The sequence below is a fragment of the Toxotes jaculatrix genome, chromosome 14, assembly GCF_017976425.1.
Source record: "Toxotes jaculatrix isolate fToxJac2 chromosome 14, fToxJac2.pri, whole genome shotgun sequence".
NCBI lineage: Eukaryota > Metazoa > Chordata > Actinopteri > Toxotidae > Toxotes > Toxotes jaculatrix.
In genome coordinates, this window is record NC_054407.1 from 25,806,451 (window position 1) to 25,825,645 (window position 19,195).

Here is a 19,195-nt window from a genome sequence, read left to right on the forward strand (position 1 = left end):
ATCCTTCATTTGTCCTTTACTTTGAAAAGCTAAAGCCCTTAATTTGAAAAGGCCTTAATGAAGCCGTGAAGTAGGTTTGATGCTTCCTGTCTTTCCCCTTCGTTTCCACAGGACTGTGACAGGATGAGTTGAAGGTGTGGTTCAGGTGAAGGGGTTTGGTTGAAGCCACTGATGATTTTCTGATCTGCAGTTTTTGTGGTTTGAAAATGATCTGATAAAGTTCAAGCTGCCATTCTTCTTCTTCTACACATGTACTCACCTTCTTTTTCTACTTCATCTTCATATACATATATATACACACACATATGTATATACATACATACATACGTGTGTGTGTGTGTGTGTGTGTGTATATTTATTTATTTATTTATTTATTTATTTACACACACACAAGTACGTTAGAGGGAAGTGCGACTGTAATTTCACTGGACATTGTTCAATGACAATAAAGGCTGTCCTGTCCTGTCTGAATGTTAAATAAATCTGATCTGATAGAAGCAGAATTGATCAGTGACATATTTGCACGCAGAGGAGATGTAAGGTGATCCGAGCCCATAAAAACAGGAGCATTTCTTTGGACTTGTTGTTTTCCACTTGAAAAGCAAAGAAACTGTGAGTTAATGCTCAGATGTTTATTGGTGACGGTGGTGATGCTGGTCCTGGTCCTGCTCAGTCCACAGATTGCACTTTTATAACCCAGAATCAGAATATTCAGCACAACACCACATAAACGCACTGGCCACAGATAAAAACTGGAAATAACAGAGACACCATCACATAATTACAAGAATTATTAAATTACTGGACAATATGATAATCACTAGAAACAGTTTCATCATTTCACAGCTCAACAGCTCAGCACAACTCAACCATTTCTTAATTTATGAGATATATATTTCATATTTTTCAGACTTGATCTAACTTATAAATCTGAAATAATGTGATGAAATGATACTGAGACAGGATCTTACAAACACTCTGTGGTGAACACACTGAGTGTGAACAGTCGGACCTTTAGTAAATTCCTTTTGTTCGTCATATTAGAAAATAAAGTTAGGCTAACGGCCCCCCCTGCTCCCAGTCTTTGTGCTAAGCTAGGCTAACCCAAGGCTAGCCTAGCTTAGCAGAGATGAAACTGACATCTGACTGGAAACACCAAGCTTTAGTTAAACATCATCCATGGCTCTCAGGTCATTTTCCTTTTCTCAGTAATAAATAATTCACCATCAGAAACTGAATGTTCAAACGCATATAACTTTTCAATAAAGACAGATTAGTGTCCACTTTGGTAGACTCGTTGCATTTAAGCTAGTGAGCACATCTTTAGCTGTTGATAGTTCCTTTAGCTAGGCGTCTGTTAGCCACCATGCAAACCAGAATGACTCAGCAAGAAATATTTCTATTTAGAAGTGAAATGCAAGTCAAACAGTCGTGGTTTAACAAACTCCACCACTGCACCACTGTCCCTGACGTCACAGTGAAGGACACAACTAAATAAATGAGCAAAAAACATGAAATGATCTGAAGGTGCTTTGTTGGACAAACTCAGTCACACCGACGCATCGTTACCAACGTCGCTGTAATCTCACAAATAAAAAGTCATTCCATGGAGCTTTATGTGCATTCTTTCTACTAGCTAGCTCGCTAACTGGCAGGTCATAAACCAGACAGTATTAACCACAATGGAACTTGTTAGCAGTTAGCTTTCCCGTTACAGTAGTAATCACAAGAGCAAATTTACAGAGTGGCTCATTTTCTTCATGTGTGAACGTGACAGTAAACTGATGAGATTCATTGGTCACGTTGTGGTGACTCGTCACTCTGGCTTCATCTTTTTAACCTAATCAATATTCAGTAACAGCAAACGTCACACATCAGAACACTCCCTGATTTTATTACACCATCAAATCATAAAATGTCTCTTTGCTTCATTTTAAAACAAAAAGCCCTTAAAACCAAACAGTTCATCGAAATCAGCCAGAGATTTTCAGGATGGACACAACTTTCCTGTTTGTTCACAGGTTCAACTTTTCTCTGCATGGATTGAGGCTTTATGGGAATGTTATGTATAGATTAATGTGAAGACTTAACAAGTCTGTATACCTAAACTTAATGCAAGCCATCCTAATTTAGGATATGGATTATATGGATTTCTTTCACATCGAGTTTTAGTTTTATCGCTCATAAATCCTTTAAACAGAGTAGAATTAATTAACTGGTTAATGAAAGTTTTAGGTAGAAAGTAAAGGATTCAGTCTCATCATGTGTTTCCATAGTGTTGTCTCTGGTGTCCCACAGGGCTCAGTCCTGGGTCCTCTGTCATTTTACTTATGTGTGATGATGAAGACATCTGATGGACATTTATTACAGACTTCTCTGTAATCTCTCAGACTGTGACATAAAGACTCAAAAAGAGTGTGATCCTGCTGAGATGAAACCAGATTAATCAGGACCTGCACACAAACATACAGGTGACAGGTGTGTACAAACAGACATGAGGACATGTACATACAGTAAATACAGACAGCGTAGAGTCGGCTTTGGACAGATTGGAGTCTGAGGAATCTGAAGAGAAGGAAAAGCAGTACGATCAGATCAGGGAGGAGCTGAAACTGCTCGTGCTGCCATTTTCAAAAATGTTCAGCGCTCTACATCCTCAGAGTCACATGTTCTTACATCCAACACGCTGAGGACATATCAGAGTACATCACAGTCCTGCACTGGGTCAAGTAGCTAAGACAAAGCTGCTCACACACTGAAATTCAATATTTAAATTTACAGCTAAAAATAAATCAGTAGATGGAATCAGCAACGTCTGTGGTTAATGTTAAACATTAAAAGTCCGAGTGAAAAGCACCTGCCTGATCACTGACGGCTTGAAATGAAGTTTGGAAATTTGCTTGAAGAATAAGTGGTTGGCTCCACACACCAGTCTGGAGACAGCGTGTTTCACCAGCAGGTGGCAGCACAGACAAGCTGCACTTTGTCTGGACAGTGAGCAGCTGTGCTTCAGGTGATCTGTGTGTGAACTGAGTCTGAAGAAACCAGGTGGGAAAGAACAGGAGGTCGTTATTGTTAAATCATGTGTCAGAATATCTGAAAACATTAATGAAAGTACTGAACAAATTCCGCTTAAATTCAGAGAACATGAAGGATATACCGCTCTCACAGCAACCTGCACATCGTTCACTGTTTTCAGTCGTGCTCTGCCCGTGGTGACGGCCCTGCCGCAGCTCGCCTGCCGCAGAGCCAAACCTGAAAGGAGCAGCTGGGATCTTCCTGCTTTGAGCCCACAGGGGCTGGTTTCAGCTGGTGCTGAGTCGGTTTAACGCAGAGGATCCATGTGAGTGAGCAGGATCCAGAGAAGCTGCTGCAGCAGGATCTGAGTGCTGACGTGTGTTTGTGCTTGTTGTTTGATCAGTGAGTCGCAGCTCGATGCAGCTTCAGACTCACTCAGCAGAGGGCAGCAGCAGCAGCTGCTCTGACCCCTCACCTGTCTGCGTCTTCCTTATCTTTAGACGCACCTGGGCCTGCATGCTGGGTTGCTATGGTAACACAGTTAGGCAGAATAATAATGTATTTACAGTGAGGACTTGGCTGACAGAGGCTGGCCTCATCAGTCTGTTGCTGTTACTCACTGACAGGCCGGGTCTGCCCACAGTCACCTGTGTGACCTCGGCAGTTGGGCGGGGCTTGTGCCGGTGGGCGGCGGCCTCACGTTCAGCTCATGACTGTCAGTCAGAGAGGATGTGAACAAAGGACATAGGGAAGACGCCTGTCCTCTCCGGCTGTCCTTCAATGTGTCCAATCTGAAAACATTACAGTCATTAGATCAGACTCTGTCTCAGGTACATTAGAAAACATGATGAGTGTTTCATTTTAATACTGATAAAAATAATCCATTCACAAAACGCAGCTCAGTACACGCCCACCACCTGATGACAGGTGAACCTGTTCCTCAGCAGCACCAGGACCCCGGCTCTGAGCCTGTGTCCTGACCTCGTCCTGAAAGGCGACGGATTCACTCGTGTGTGTGCAAAGTTTTAAAAATGAAGCAAAGGATCCATAATAACTTTCCAAGATGGCAGCCGAGTTAGTTCTGTGTTAGCGTGTCAGTACCTGAGGTCTGAGCTTTTGTGCAAACAAGAAAGAATTTAGGTTTTTGGCGCCTGATGCTTGAAATAAATTCCAATCTGAACTTCACTTCGTTGTTACACTGAATGAGTTTAAAGCTCTGGTGAAATCACTGTAGTTAGTTTCTCATGTTTCTGTCCTGCTGCCTCTTGGCCAGGTCTCCATGATCTCGGTGGGACTAACCTGGTTAAACGATAAATTTAATAAATGAAAGTAAACAGAAAATCCTCCTTCTGGACTGCGAGGTCTTCGTAAACCTGACTGTTTTCCTGTCACACCTGCAGATTTCAAATGAAGCTGGAGATTATTCCAGCAGCTCATTCCGTCACTTTGCACGATAACATGCGTCACCGGTGATGAAGCTGATGATGAAGCTGATGATGAAGCAGAGCGATACCTACCCACCACTCCTGGTCTTCCTCTCCAGTGACGACGATGACTTCTCCCTCAGCGAAGGACAGCTCGTCGTCGTTGTCGGCCTGACAGTCATAGATGGTTTTCACCCGTCGCATTTTACTCTTCACCTGAAACACGAGGAGAAAAAAGAAGTTCCGTGTCCACGTTGATTCTGTCTCTGATCTGACGTCCTGCGAAACTTTATCATCTGCTCGTAAACACTCACCGAGTTGATTTTCCTTGGCATAGGGACGGGCATCTCCACAGGTCCAGGCGGTGACTCATCATAGTCTTTACCTGCCAGTCCAGGTGACCCCTCCCCCTGCTGGACAGACAACTGGCTCTCTGCTGCCGCTGCCATTTTAGATCCCTGCGTCTCCATGTGAGCAGGGCCGGGGCCAGGCCTGCCACTGAGCGGCGGTTTGGGGGAGAGGTCTGCGATCTGGGGTTTGGGAGGGAGGTCGGACAGCTGGGGCTTCTCAGCCAATGGCGCTCTCTGGGCGGAGTCCACTGGGGTGATGGGGGGTTTAGGGGAGGCATCGATGAAGGGAGGGGACTTCTGGGGGTCAGGCTGGAAGGAGGGGGAGGAAGGTTTGTGGAGGAGGTCTGGAGGCTGGCTGGATTTGTCCAGAGATGGGAGGTGGACGGTGTCAATCTTTCTCAGAGCCACTGAGACACAGAGACAAAACCAGTCTGAGAGCCCTGAACCACAGCAGCTTTCATATAGAAGGATGGGTTTAACAGAGTCTTATCACCGGAGCTGATGACAGACTTTTTACCAACCTGTGACCTGCAGCTTCCCAGAACACGAACCCAAAGAATCTGAAAGTCTTTGGTAAACTTTGGTTATGTCTCATTTCTGCTCCAAACCACTACAAACCTGGACATTTTGGATTCATGTCATGAAAGTGGCAAAAGCCTCTGAAACTACTCTGGGGAACCTCCTCTAATGTCCCTGGGACAGACTCCTGGTCCACCCTTTGGTCACTTCAGCCCCACAAACACTGGAAACGCACAATCATCACACAATCATGACTTTACTCACTTCATTAGTGCCAAGTACCACCCACAGAGAGAATTCAACTTGACCAATCACAGTCAACAGCATCAACCCATGAGAACCTGAGAGCTGGACCTAATGATCGCCAGGATCCACCAGCTCTGAAAGGCAGAGGTGACGTCCTGAAATGGTGCCTCGACCTTTTCTCCTCTGAAGCCTCATTTCACAAAACTGGAATCAATTTATAAAAGATGAACAGAGAAGGTGAAGATACAACAGGAGTCTCTGTCACCAGCAGCTGAAAGGACGTCTCACCTTTCTGAGGTAGTTTGGGCAGAACTCTGGGTCCCAGCGTGGACTTGGTGTTACTGGACGTCGTACTGGAGAAGGTCAGGAGAGGTCAGAGGTTAAGTTTACCAGACTTTAACCAAATGTTTGATCCGAGCTGCTCACAGCGTTTCGGAACAGTAAAAATACCTTTGCTGCTGGATTCCCTCAAACATGTTGGCAGGTGATGTCCTGTTTCCAGGTGGGGGGGGCACCTCACTCCCTGTGTGAAAACAATTGGACTTTTTCAGTCTGCGTTCTTCTGTATTTGTGGACCAGTGACACGTCATCAGTCAGAGCCCGAGCACTGTTTCCAGAATCCAGCCCAGGTCGGATTTCTGACGTGTTCTCGCTCAAAGCGATCACTTTACTGAGTTAGGATGTATTTCAGCTGAGACCGTGACCACCGAGATTCCCACAGGTACCCACAGGTCAGGTGAGAACAGCGGCCATCTCAGCAGCTCACAGCCCGGCTCCTGAGATCACCGGTTCTGTGGTCGGCAGCAGAACTTTGGTCTCAGAGCTGAAATCTAATATTTGTTGTTGCCAGTTTGTCTGAGAGGACGAAGCTGAAAACATCATAAATACACAATGTTATCATTGGCTCTGTCGTGTCAGGTACAGGTGTGTTGAACTGAATCACCTGTGCCGAGCTGAGATGCTGTTCCAAATGTAAACAGTCCTCCCCCCTCAGGAGTCAGGGCTCCTGAGCCGAACTGTGCACGAGTCTGAACTCAAAGGACAAATGTTAGATGACCTTTCATTGTGTGGTGTTATCTTACCTTTACATGCAGGTCCATGCAGGACAGGGCTGGAGGGGTCCGACAGGGTGCGCATGTGCCCAGGTGGAGGGGGAGGGGGTCTCTTCTTCAGGGTGGAACTTCTTCCTCCTGAAGCCAAACCTCCGCCTCCTCCACTGGTCTGAGAGGTGAGGGGGAGGGATGTGGGCGGGCCAGTGGCAGGACCTAACAGAAGAACCAATCCATGATTTGATCTTTTTAAAGACGCCAAGACTTCTGCAGCAATACTTCACCCACCTCTCAATGCTGTAGTCTGCACTGTATCCTCAGACAGTCCTAGAACACCCACAGAAACCATGACAACCTGCGCGGTCATCGGGAACCCCTCAGGAAAAGCACATACCAGCTCCAGTAACTCACCCAGGACAAAGATTGTCTGACCCAGCTACAACAATGACGATCTGCTCATTTGCCCACAGTGATGACACCTTTTTGCTGTATGTTGACCATCTGCATAAAACTCTGGAACTCCGTCAAGAATTCCCGAGCCACCTTCAAAAACCCCTGAAACAATCGCAAGACCTTCAGGACTACTTTCATTAACACCTGGAATCCCCTCAATACCACCTTCAAATACTCTGAACACCTCTCAAGTCTACCTTCAAAAACCTACAGAGCCACACCAAGACCTTCAAACCTCTGGAACCCCTAAGTACTTTTTGAACTTTGAACTTTTAGAACCCCTGAAAACCTTCAGAAGCTTCGGTACTTGTGAAAAGGACTCCTGGCACCTCCTCCTGGTTTAAGAATCAGTGGTCTACATCACAGGGCCTCGTACCTTTCCCCTGGCTCCTGGCAGCCAGTGAAGGTGCTGAGGTGTCAGGTCCAGGGGAAGGAGGAGCGTCAGAGGAGGTGCTGTAGACGGGGTTGGCAAATGCTCCGTAGGAAAGACGCTGCTTGTCCCTGTGAGGTGGAATGAAGGAGGCCGGCAGAGACAGTTTCTCCTGAAAGGAAACACCGGAGGATGGACAGAAACTCTGAGGACGGAGAGAACGCTCCTTCTTCACTGGACTGGGCTGTGAAGGAGGAGGAGGAGGAGGAGGAGGTCATTAACACTGCCAAAGACCAGCTGATCCACTGCTCTGCGGATTGCTCGGTGGTACCTTGTCATCCAGTTCGTCATCACTCTCGTCCAGTTCGTCCAGTCTGAGGTTCCAGTCGTATTCCACATGAACATGAGGGTTAAACCTGCCGGACACCGCCTCCACCAACTGGGAGACAGAGAGACAGTGCTCTTACCTTAAGTGTCAGTGTTTTCTGATCATACCTGTAGATTACCTGTTACGCTGCTATTAATCAAAAATTCTCTGCAGAGCATGAATGGGATTGGTAGAAATCTGTGACCTGCAGAGCAGGTTGTGCATGTGGACGTTTGATGTCGATAGTTTGACTTTTACAGAGTAAAACTTTGGGTTTCATTTCATTCAGTTACACTTTTCTGAGAGTTAAGAAGTAATCATTATAAACTGAAGTACAGAGTGTTCTGGATAAGATCCTACACTGGTTCCACAGTTATGGATGCAGTTATTGCCATAGTAACGGCTGTAAAACGCTCATGGGTTCTGTACTTTAGCGTCGGTCCACAGAACAAACTGACGACCAGAGGAACAGAAGCTCCTTTTCTAAATGTTTAACAGGCAAATGACAGGATCTGGATCTGGTTGTGGCTCCAGTTCTGGTTCTTACCAGTTCTTCACACTGGGAGTTCTTAAGTCTGCGGGCGATGTCCAGCGCTGTCTCTCCACTCTGATTGGCTGAGAAGATACAGAACTGAGGCAGCTTGTAATCACATCAGAATTCAAAACAGCTGAGATTTTCACATTGTGTTGTTGGGAGCTGGATCTCCTCTCTTCTGACAGAGCTAGGCTAAACCTGACCTGGACCTGTCCTGGACCTGACCTGGACCTGACCTGGACCTGACCTGGACCTGTCCTGGACCTGACCTGGACCTGTCCTGGACCTGACCTGGACCTGTCCTGGACCGGACCTGTCCTGGACCTATTTCTGTACCAGACTCAACTTATATGTCCCTTCTCTTCTGATGTTAGAAGTGAAGGGTTGGTGTAAGCGTCGGTGGCAGTGGGCCGAGGACTCTGAGTCCAGCTCTTACTGATGTGGAAGTCCGGTTTTCCTCTCAGCAGCAGCTTCACACACTCGGGTTTGTTGTACAGGCAGCAGCAGTGCAGAGCCGTGTTTCCTCCGTCTGTCTGTCCGTCCAGGTAAGCACTGCAGAGGGGAGGACACACGTCAACACACAGACACACACATCAGAAGATACGCATGCACACAGGAAGAAACAACACACAGACACACACATCTACACATATGATGCTGACATCTGCTGATGAAGGCAGGTACTGGACGTGCATCGTTGATTGGACAGCCTTTGGAACCTGGATGTTCTCTGATAACACAAACCATCATGAGGGGTCCTATGTGTCGCCAGCCCATTGTGTCATCCAGGTGCAAACCTCACTGTAGGAAAGTCCTCTGTTATGTTATTGCATTGTGTTATTCTCCATTGTGACGTTAGTTGTTAAGGGGGACGCTGGCCCTTTAAGAAACACAGGCTCGGTAATTAGGAGCTGTGCGTCAGTGGATTTTCAAGATAGTCGGTGAACTGTTCTGTTCTTCAGGGGAGGTTGTGTGCGTCACTGATGATGTAAGTTTGTAATTTTATTGCATTTATGCTTTCTTGCTGTATTCATTCTAACCATTGTATATTTGGGTCTGTTAATTGTTTAGTAAGATCCTTTTCTTCATATAAATACATGCTAGCTTATTTAGCCTACAGATTTATTGCATGTATATATTTTGTTATGAGATTTGTAATAGTTATCATTTATTTCTTTGGCAGAGACCACACACACATACCCCCCTGCGTACCTGTAACACTGAACCCTGTTATTCTACCAACGACGAGTAAAGTTCCTGACATTGCCTCCGTGATTCTTTTGCTGGAGTCACAACATCGTAGTGTTTGGCCGGCTCTATTCCAGCACATCCAACCCTCCTTTACCCTCCTTTACACTCACAGTCTTTCATACCTGTTCTGGACCAGGAAGTCCACCAGGTGGAGGGAGGAGTGATCAGCCATCCGAGCACAGTAATGTAACGCAGTCTCTCCTGCCTCCTGAACAAAAACATCGACAACGTTAAAATGAGAAACTGAACATAACAAACCTCTCAGAGATCTCAGACCTCCTGCAAAAGCTGCAGCATCCACAGGAACAAAACTCCCCAGGAACCCCTGAGGGAAAACAGGTGCTTCCTCTAGGACCACAGAAACTCTAAGACCTCCTACAAGAACATGACATTGAAAAGTACAGATCAGATTCCCCAAAATATCCTCAAAGATTTGTGGAAACTCTTGAGTGACGCCTGAAACTAAAAATCCTAAAAATCTAGCTCACCTGGCAGCTCACCTGGTAGCTCACCTGGTAGCTCACCTGGCAGCTCACCTGGCAGCTCACCTGGCAGCTCACCTGGTAGGGCACGTACTATTAAGTCCTTATCAGAGCGCCCTCCACCACCATCATCAAAACACCAAATGAGTGAATATAATTTAGAAGAACGGTGTCCATCCCTCCAGGAGAGATCAGAGAGAATCAATGATAACGAAGCACTGAATCTGTCCTGTGGACGCGTGGCTGTCCAACACTTTACTAAGACACTTTATGTTGGTCTGTAATTAGAACGTGAGGGAGAACTCGACTTTCCCCTGGAATTCTCACCTGAGGAAAATCAGCTCTCTAATACCCGGAGCAAAGAAATACCCACAAACAACCAGGACTGAAAACTTCCTGTGACTGACAAGCGTGAAGTCCGACTGACCGTGCCTGGTTCAGGGAGGGGCTGCAGAAGCTCCACCCCCTCAGCGTACAGCTGGATGATTGAAAGCAGGTCTCGGGATCGCACCGCTTTGTACAGCTCATCCAGCCTGCTGGCTGCCGGCGAGGCGGCACGCCGGACCAACCTGCGGTCGATGTACTTGCTGTTGATGAACTCCTTCCTCGCCGTCCTGCAGGTGGCAGCGTGTTTAACAGTAAAACATTAAAGCATTGATTCATATGCATATACGGACAAATATATACAGACACACACTCACATGTCGCTGGAGGCTGTCGGCTTCAGCGATGGCGAAGGTAGGCCGGCCTCCATGATCTCATTAAAACTACAGTTCCCAACATTCCTAACGAGCTGACAGGAAGGAAAGACAGACAGGAAATGTAAAAAAGACAATGAGCGGCAAACAGGAAAGAGAATCAGACAGGTGAGGTTACCAGCAGGTCCGAGGTTCCCAGTTTGTCCAGTTCCAGACTCTGGATCCTGGACACGTGGACTCCCATCTCTCTGTGGATCCCTGAACACTCGATGCAGGTCAGAACGCCCAGGTTTGTGGAGAGCCAGCGAGGATCTGAACACACAGACACAGAATCTACCACAGTCCACCTGTCCACCACTTGTTATTGAATCTGCATTTGTGTCGGCTCCCTGTGATCCTGGTCTCTACGGCAACAGAACCTGAACAGGTGAACCCTCCGCAGGCCTTTGAAGAAATGAGGAGTAAGGTGTCACAGAGGTTTCAGTACCTGCAGCTCCACAGTCGCAGCAGGTGTTGTTGCCTGGCGACTGCAGCACCTCGTCAATAATGCTCTTGGTGACTTCCTCCTCTTCCTCCACACCTGAACTCTGACCTCCGCCCTGAAACGCCACATTCAGGGCCTCCTCCTTACTGTTGGTCAGCACAGACACCCAGCTGTAACACACAGGTACAGCACCTTTCAGACCGTCTGCTTCGGCTCAGAGAATAAAAACTAATAAATGTTTTTGTCCTGGAACGACGCGAGGGGCCGTCCCGGTTTACACATCCACCCTGAAGGCCCCACATGAGAGGCAGGACCACGTCAGGACGCAGTGAACGCCTCGTTTGACGTCAGTCACCATCACGTTTGTGGGAAACATCAGAAAATAAATGTGTTTGTAAAGTTCTACGTCAGAGTCGGGTTACATTACTGTCAGCAGTGAGTGAAACAACGCGAGGGGAACACTGACACTACACTCAGCCGCTGTGGTTAAATCCATCAGCAGAATAACGAAATGTCGGCGTGTTTCAGGGAGCTACAGACAGGAAACACGGATCACGTGTCGGCTCAGGCTGCGCCGCCTTGTTCTGTGGCCAGTTTCTCTCTGAGCCTTTGAACCTTCAACCTTTATTCATACTGTTTAACTGGTTAACATCTGCTCGTCTTCAGGCAAATGGTCAATCATGTTCGAGGGCTTTGCCTTTAGAGAAGCTTAATTTTTCCTTCCCTGAGACGTGTCCCTGAGACGTGTCTCTGTACTGTCCCACATGTCCCACTGCTTTGTGTGTTTATTGTGTTTACAGGCAGATTTCTGCAAAGAAACAGATTTTAGAGAAATGACTCAAATAAGTTTCCAGAGGAATCTGAAGCAGCTTTTCAGTCTGAAAACAGCAGACGTGCACTGATGAAGATCTGAGGATGATGTGCAGACTGAAAATGGCGTGTTGGTGTTTCACCTGACAAACTCCTGCTCGTCTTCAGCCTGGAAGTGATATGTCCGGTTATCTGCAGGACGAACAGCAGAGGTGAAGAAGAACAAGAAAAAACAGACCTGTCTCCGTGTCTCTGACCGCGCACGTCAGGATCCTGACCACACGTGTTCATGGATGATTCACAGATTCTAACTCAGTCAGACTCAAACTTACGGGAGATGAGGTCGAAGCATTTCTTGTCCTCTGCGCTGGGTTTTACCTGACAGGTGAGCAGGTTCAGTCTGACTGGCTGTCTGTTGGACTGAGAGGCAGAGACAGAGACACAGACATTAAGTGGCTCATGTTGGAGGACAGTCTTTGTGTCCGCTGTCAGCTGCAGACTGGTTCTGCTCGTTATCTGTCACCTGTCACATGTTACCTGTCACAACAACCATCAGCTGTTTTAAATGACCAGTGTCTCATCATTAAACTTATTTAATCTTATTTTATTTTATTCTATTCTATGTTGTATATTTATACATGTTGCACTGAAGAGGGAGATGCTTTTCATCTCGTACATGTAAAAGATGTATAATGACAATAAAAGGCATTCTATTCTATGTCCGAGTGTCCCTGAACACACCATGGACAGTCTGAGCGTGTGAGGGTTCATCTCTGCACGGTTCAACCTTCAGCTGCTGCGTGGGGAGGGAAGACTGAGCGTCAGGCCATTTCCTGTTATCTGACACCAGAACAGCCAGTGAATATTTAATCATGTGACTCAGCATGAAGAAACTAAAAGCTTCAATCAGACTCCATGAATCCGGCGTCCCCGCTCAGCTCCGATTCGTCCTCTTCATGGAAACATTTAAACTCAGACTCTCAGTCTCAGTCTGGAGCTTCTGTCGCTGCCGCTGTTTGTCTGAGAACATCGTGAAATGCTGATGAAGCAGTAACACAGGGCGGAGCTCTGACCTGAGCAGGTGGTGAAGCAGCTACATCTCACACTGACTGGACGTGTGGAGACGAATCACCTGCATCGTTGTAATGTTGTAATGTTGATGAATAATGAGAGCTGAGCCTGGTGTGCATCAGGCTGCTGCTACATGGACCCTGATGCTGGCCGGAGCTCCACAGGGCTCCGTCCTGGGTCCTCTGCTGTGACCGTCTCTCATTATTCGTAAACACAACAGAAGAAGACTATTTCCAGCATCCGTGTTCATATCCACATGTTCCAGTGAACTGCCGTGATTATCACTGACCGCTTTATTGCATGATGGGAAACGTAGTTCTTACTGTTGCATGAGAGATGGTGAGGACGCCGCTCTTCACGGAACACTTCCTCCGCTGCCAGACCCTCCTCAGCCTGATGGACAGAAACACAACTCACTGAATCCAGTCAGACGGCGTTAACACTCGTTAACACCTGTACAGGTGAGTGAGACAGTGTCGTACCCGTCACTCTTCTTCAGCAGGTTTCCCTTCTTCTCACTGCCAAACTCCTTGTTTCCCTGCAGCTGATGCATACTGTACCCACTCTGTTTACTCTGGGAGTCCTGATACACACACACAGACAGACAGACACACACACACACACACACACACACAGTCACACACATACACACAGACACACACAGTCACACAGACACACAAACACAGACACACACACACACACACACACACACACACACACACACAGACACACAAACACACACACACAGTCACACACATACACACAGACACACAAACACAGACACACACACACACACACACACACACACACACACACACAGACACACACACACAGTCACACACATACACACAGACACACAAACACAGACACACACACACACACACACACACACACACACACACACACACACACACAGTCACACACAGACACACAGACACACAAACACAGACACACACACACACACACACACACACACACACACACACAGACACACAAACACACACACACAGTCACACACATACACACAGACACACAGACACACACATACACACAGACACACAAACAGACACACACAAACACACACACACAGTCACACACATACACACAGACACACAAACACAGACACACACACACACACACACAGACACACAAACACACACACACAGTCACACACATACACACAGACACACACATACACACAGACACACAAACAGACACACACAAACACACACACACAGTCACACACATACACACAGACACACACATACACACAGACACACAAACACAGACACACACAAACACACACACACAGTCACACACATACACACAGACACACACATACACACAGACACACAAACACAGACACACACAAACACACACACACAGTCACACACATACACACACACACACACACACACACAGCATGCCAAAAAGCTTCATGCAGAGGAGATACACACTTACTCTCCTAGACTTCAGTCACAGAACGCAGGAGGAAGAGAGAGAGGTCAAAGGTCACTAACAGAGACAGGTATGGATGAGTCCAGGTAGACAAGCCTCCGTCACCATGGAGACACCTCACTTTTAAACCACTTCCTGTGAAGATGTGACTTGGTGGAAACACAGACACTGAAACGCCGCTGACATCAGCCTCAGTGACTTCGTGCTCTGGTACAGGTGGAATTCAGTGCAGCTGTAACAGACGAGCACCTGCACTGGCTCGATGCCACGCCCCCACCCGCTGTCCTCTGACGTTTCCACGGTTACTCTTCTGATGAAGTGGAAGAAATGATGGAGACTATGTATGTTATACAAATAAAGTCTGAGTGAGTGAGTGAGTGACTGATTGACTGAGTGATTGATTGATTGATTGACTGATTGATTGATTGATTGGGGGTGGGACTGAGGCTGTTCAGAGCTTAGAATAAACTCAGTAACATACATCAACACAAGCTGAGTCCCGCCCACCCAGATAGACTCCGCCCCTGCTCTCCCAGGTGTTACCTCCTTCTGGTCCAGCTGTAAGGAGCTTTTGATGAGATCTCTGAGAGCCGTCAGCTTTTTCTTCTCCTCGTCCTGACTCTGTTTGTCCTGTGAGGACAGCAGAGGTCACAAGGTCAGCTCACCTGTCAGCTCACCTGTCGGCTCACCTGAACAGCAGAACATACGAGGGTCTTACATTGTACAGGTCGGCAGCCAGTTTCTCGATGTACTGCTTCAGTTTGTCGGCTGTTTTCAAACCGTCCTGAAAAAAACTGAAAACAAAAAGATGAGACAGGAAGTTTGGTGACCTTTCAAAATAAAACACAGACAGTAAAGAGTCAGTGGGGTGAGTTCTTACTTGCTCTGAGCGTGGTAATACTTGATGAGGTTCTGCAGCAGGTCCACTCCCTTCTTGGTCTTAATCTCATTGACTTTGATCAGATACTGTTGGACACAGAGACACACAGCTGTCAATCAAACCTACTGATTAAAGGGACAGTTCACCTAAAGTGACGTCTTCCTACTTCACACATCTGCAGCTGAAACAGCCTCCTCTCTTTCTCCATGTCTTCAGCGACCTCAGCCCCGGTGATCTCAGTGCGGATCATCCCGTGTTGTCTGGCGTGTTCTCTCTTCTCCATTTCGATCTTTGTGCTGACAAACACAAACACCTGAGCTTCAGCTCGCAGGTAACGTTACATGTTCAGTCTGATCTAATTTAGGAGTGAAGAACCTGAGGTGGCGTCACTGCAGCTGTTCCTGAGTCAGCCTGTTCATCAGTGAACGACAGCTGAAAAGATTTACCTGTGTCTGCTGCGACACGTGCACATACGTGTGCAGTGTCCCTGTAAAACTGCAAATCTCTGAGCACACGAGGGAAATAAAGGTCTCAGACAGCCTGTCACACTGACTCACAGCTTGGTCTCGTAATCCTTCCAGGCTTTATCGAACGGCTTCTTCAGATCCTGAGGGAAGAAAAAAAGCTGAACTTTTCAGAACAAAATAACGCGACAGGTTTAACGGAGTGCACGAACTGAAGCGGCTCTCACCCCTTTGACTCCTTTCAGGTCTCCTTTCAACAAAGAATCCAGAGTGAAGACGACGTTATGGCTCAGACTCTGCAGCTGAGGAGCACAGAGTTATGTTGCTTTCACCTTCTGAAGAGCTGATGGCATCTGTATTGATTAACTATTGATTGACAGCTGACTGACCAGGTTCTGGAGCAGAGCGGCGAGTTCTTTAACCAGGCAGGAGAATTTAACGAACGCGGCTCCCAGTTCAGAGCTGCTTCCTCCCAGTCTCTCCAGAGCCTGACCGAAGCTCTCCTGGTTCCCAGCATGCTCTGCTCCCAGACCACCACAGCAACATTGTCAACAACATCACCTACAACAGCCTGGTTCTTCGTCTTAATGAGGGCTGCAGCTGATCATCACATTACTGATCAGTCTAATTCTGATCTGGGGTCAGTTTCTGTCACGAGACAAACCAGAGCTGAAAAGCTCCACGTTTAGAAGCAGAATCTGAAACGTACCTTGTCCTGAGCTACAGATGGATTTAACCGATTTCTTCACCTTCTGCAGGGCTGAGCGGTCCTGGTCCAGAGCCTGAAGACAGACAGAGACGTGGACAGGTTCCGGTTCGTCAGTCCTCACTGAGCTGTTTGCTTCTAATACAACAGCACTAAGGTCATGGAAGCATTGTGTTATTTATGCTCATAATGTTTGAGAGAAAAAACCCTGAGCAGTGATCAGAGCTTTTCCTCATGATCAGAACTCTGCTCTCCCAGAATGCAGCTCTACTGTGGCAGATCCTTCCGTTCTCAGGCTCCTCTTCTGTGGAACCATGGGAGGCAGAGTCGCTCTCCGTGTTTCAGAGGAGGCTAAAAACCTTCGTCTCCTCCACCTATCTGCAGTCTGAGGTCAGTGAATGTAGCACGATGTGATTTTTATTAAAAAGTGATAAAAACATTTTCAGATTCACCAAAAAGTGTCAAAGATGATTTAGTTGCATTCAGGTTCACACTCAGGTGAAGGACACGTCTACGGACTGTCTGTGGACTGGAACATATTCATGGATCTTTAACAGGTTTTTTTCTGCAGCGAATAAAATGTTATGAAGGAAAAACTTCATGTTGTGTTATTCAAGAGATTCAAAGATTCAAAGGGTTTATTGTCATTTGCACAGTAAGGAAACAGGTTTCCCTGTACAATGAAATTCTTACTTTGCTCTTCACCCAGAATGCCATACAAAATGTTGTAAGTAAATAAAATAGATAATAGTATTTACAAAATATTAATAAGAGCATAAGTGAAAAAAACACAAAATATACAAAATACACAAAATATAAACTGTACTGATATATACAAATCAGCTGTTGTGCAAATTCAGCTGAGAGTGAAGACTGTGCAAAAGAACTGTTATGTGAACAGTGCAGTTATCATGTGTAGCCTGTGATGCTGTTTTAAGGTTTGTTTTGGACTTTGATTCCAGCCCATGATGTAATACACACTGTCCTCACGCTGTTAGTGGGACTTAAAGTCCGAGCTCGTGAGCAAAGCTCATGGAACCCATCAGGCCCGACCTCTGACCTCCCATGAAAAACATTCATATTTACAGATACAGCTTCCTGTTACTGCCGGGCTGCACAGTGCAGCTGCTGCCCGCTGGATGAACTCCATCTGAACTCCATTCAGAAATCTTGCACCTCTAACGTTTCTGTCCGTTTCCCGCTTGGCAAACACGAACACGTGCAGCCTAACCATTGTTTCGTCATGCAGCGCGCACTGCATGACGAAACATCAACTCTCAACATCTGTCGCTTGTTTTTCCCGCAATCTCACTTTGCCAAAACACACCGCGGAGGGCGGCAGAGAGCGGAGGCAGCCACTCACATTCAAAACTTCATTCAGAAAAATTTTGGTTATGTGTGAGCCGAACTGCAGAGGAGGCCCACGTGATTAACATGACAAGGTGATTTTTCACAGTTTGACTGCTGGCCGGCGCTGATCCACCACGACATTTTAAATGATCAGAAATCTGAACGAAGTTTGGCTCATTCATTACCTCTATCAGCGCCCCCCCCCCCCCCCCCCCCCCCCGAATGGCGGACAGACAGCCTACCTCCTCCAGGATGCTGACGGTGTTCCTGCAGCTCTGCAGCCGGGTGGTGAAGCTGGACGTGGTGGGGGAGTTGTAGTCCTCGGTGGTCTCCGCCAGGAACTCACACACTGAGATCTGATCCGGCATCATTCACACCACAAGCCGCAAGGAAAAACACCGAGAAACGATCAGGGAGCCGCGGCCCGTGCAGGGACCTGGTGCTGAGTCTGCAGATGTTTGACAGCAGCTGGTCTGAGATCAGATCAGATGTCCTCCGAGTGTCTCATCAGCCTGTCTCCTCCTGATGACCCCCCCCCTCTCCTTTCTCTCCTCCTCTAACCTGCAGTCAACTCACACACCCAGCACCACGTGACACCAGACATTCTTTCAAAATAAAAGCCGAAGACAGCGTGGTGAGCTCCAGAATGCAGCGGGTTGTGAGGAGGAATCCTGCAGTGATCAAAGAACATGTTTAACACACCGGTGGTTAGTTCACTTCCATACAACACTAAGCGTGTAACACACAGGCGTGAGGGCCAAACCATGTTCAGCAGCTGCACACAGTGAACGCGGTCACATCTCTGACATTTTAAGGTCGCTTCCTGTTTCCTCTTTAAAGTTATGTTCATGTTCATCATAGTACAATGTGTCATAGTGTAGATGCACATTCACACACAAGACCAAGACCGACACCTTCAGTCTGAATGGAATTACTGAAAGAAATAAACAACGTCAACAGCAGCGAAAAAACAGAATCAATAAACTCCACAGAGCCGTTTCTCTGACCTGAGGATGTTTGAGGACAACGTGTTTGTGAACTCAGTCTCTTTACACTTCCAGCCTGAAGCCACTGGCTGTTCACCCTGACCATCAGCTCAGCGGAAGAAGACGAACGCAGCGATTGAATAGTGAATTTCCTTTCTATAGTTTGTTGACGCGTCTTTTATTTTGAAGGACAAAACCGTACAACATCCGATAAATTCCAAGAT

At 47.0% G+C, this 19,195-nt stretch overlaps 1 pseudogene; it reads right to left on the reverse strand.

Annotated features, from left to right (window-relative positions):
* Positions 1-629: 629 nt before the first annotated feature.
* Positions 630-19,081, reverse strand: LOC121192649 (annotated as a pseudogene).
* Positions 19,082-19,195: the final 114 nt, after the last annotated feature.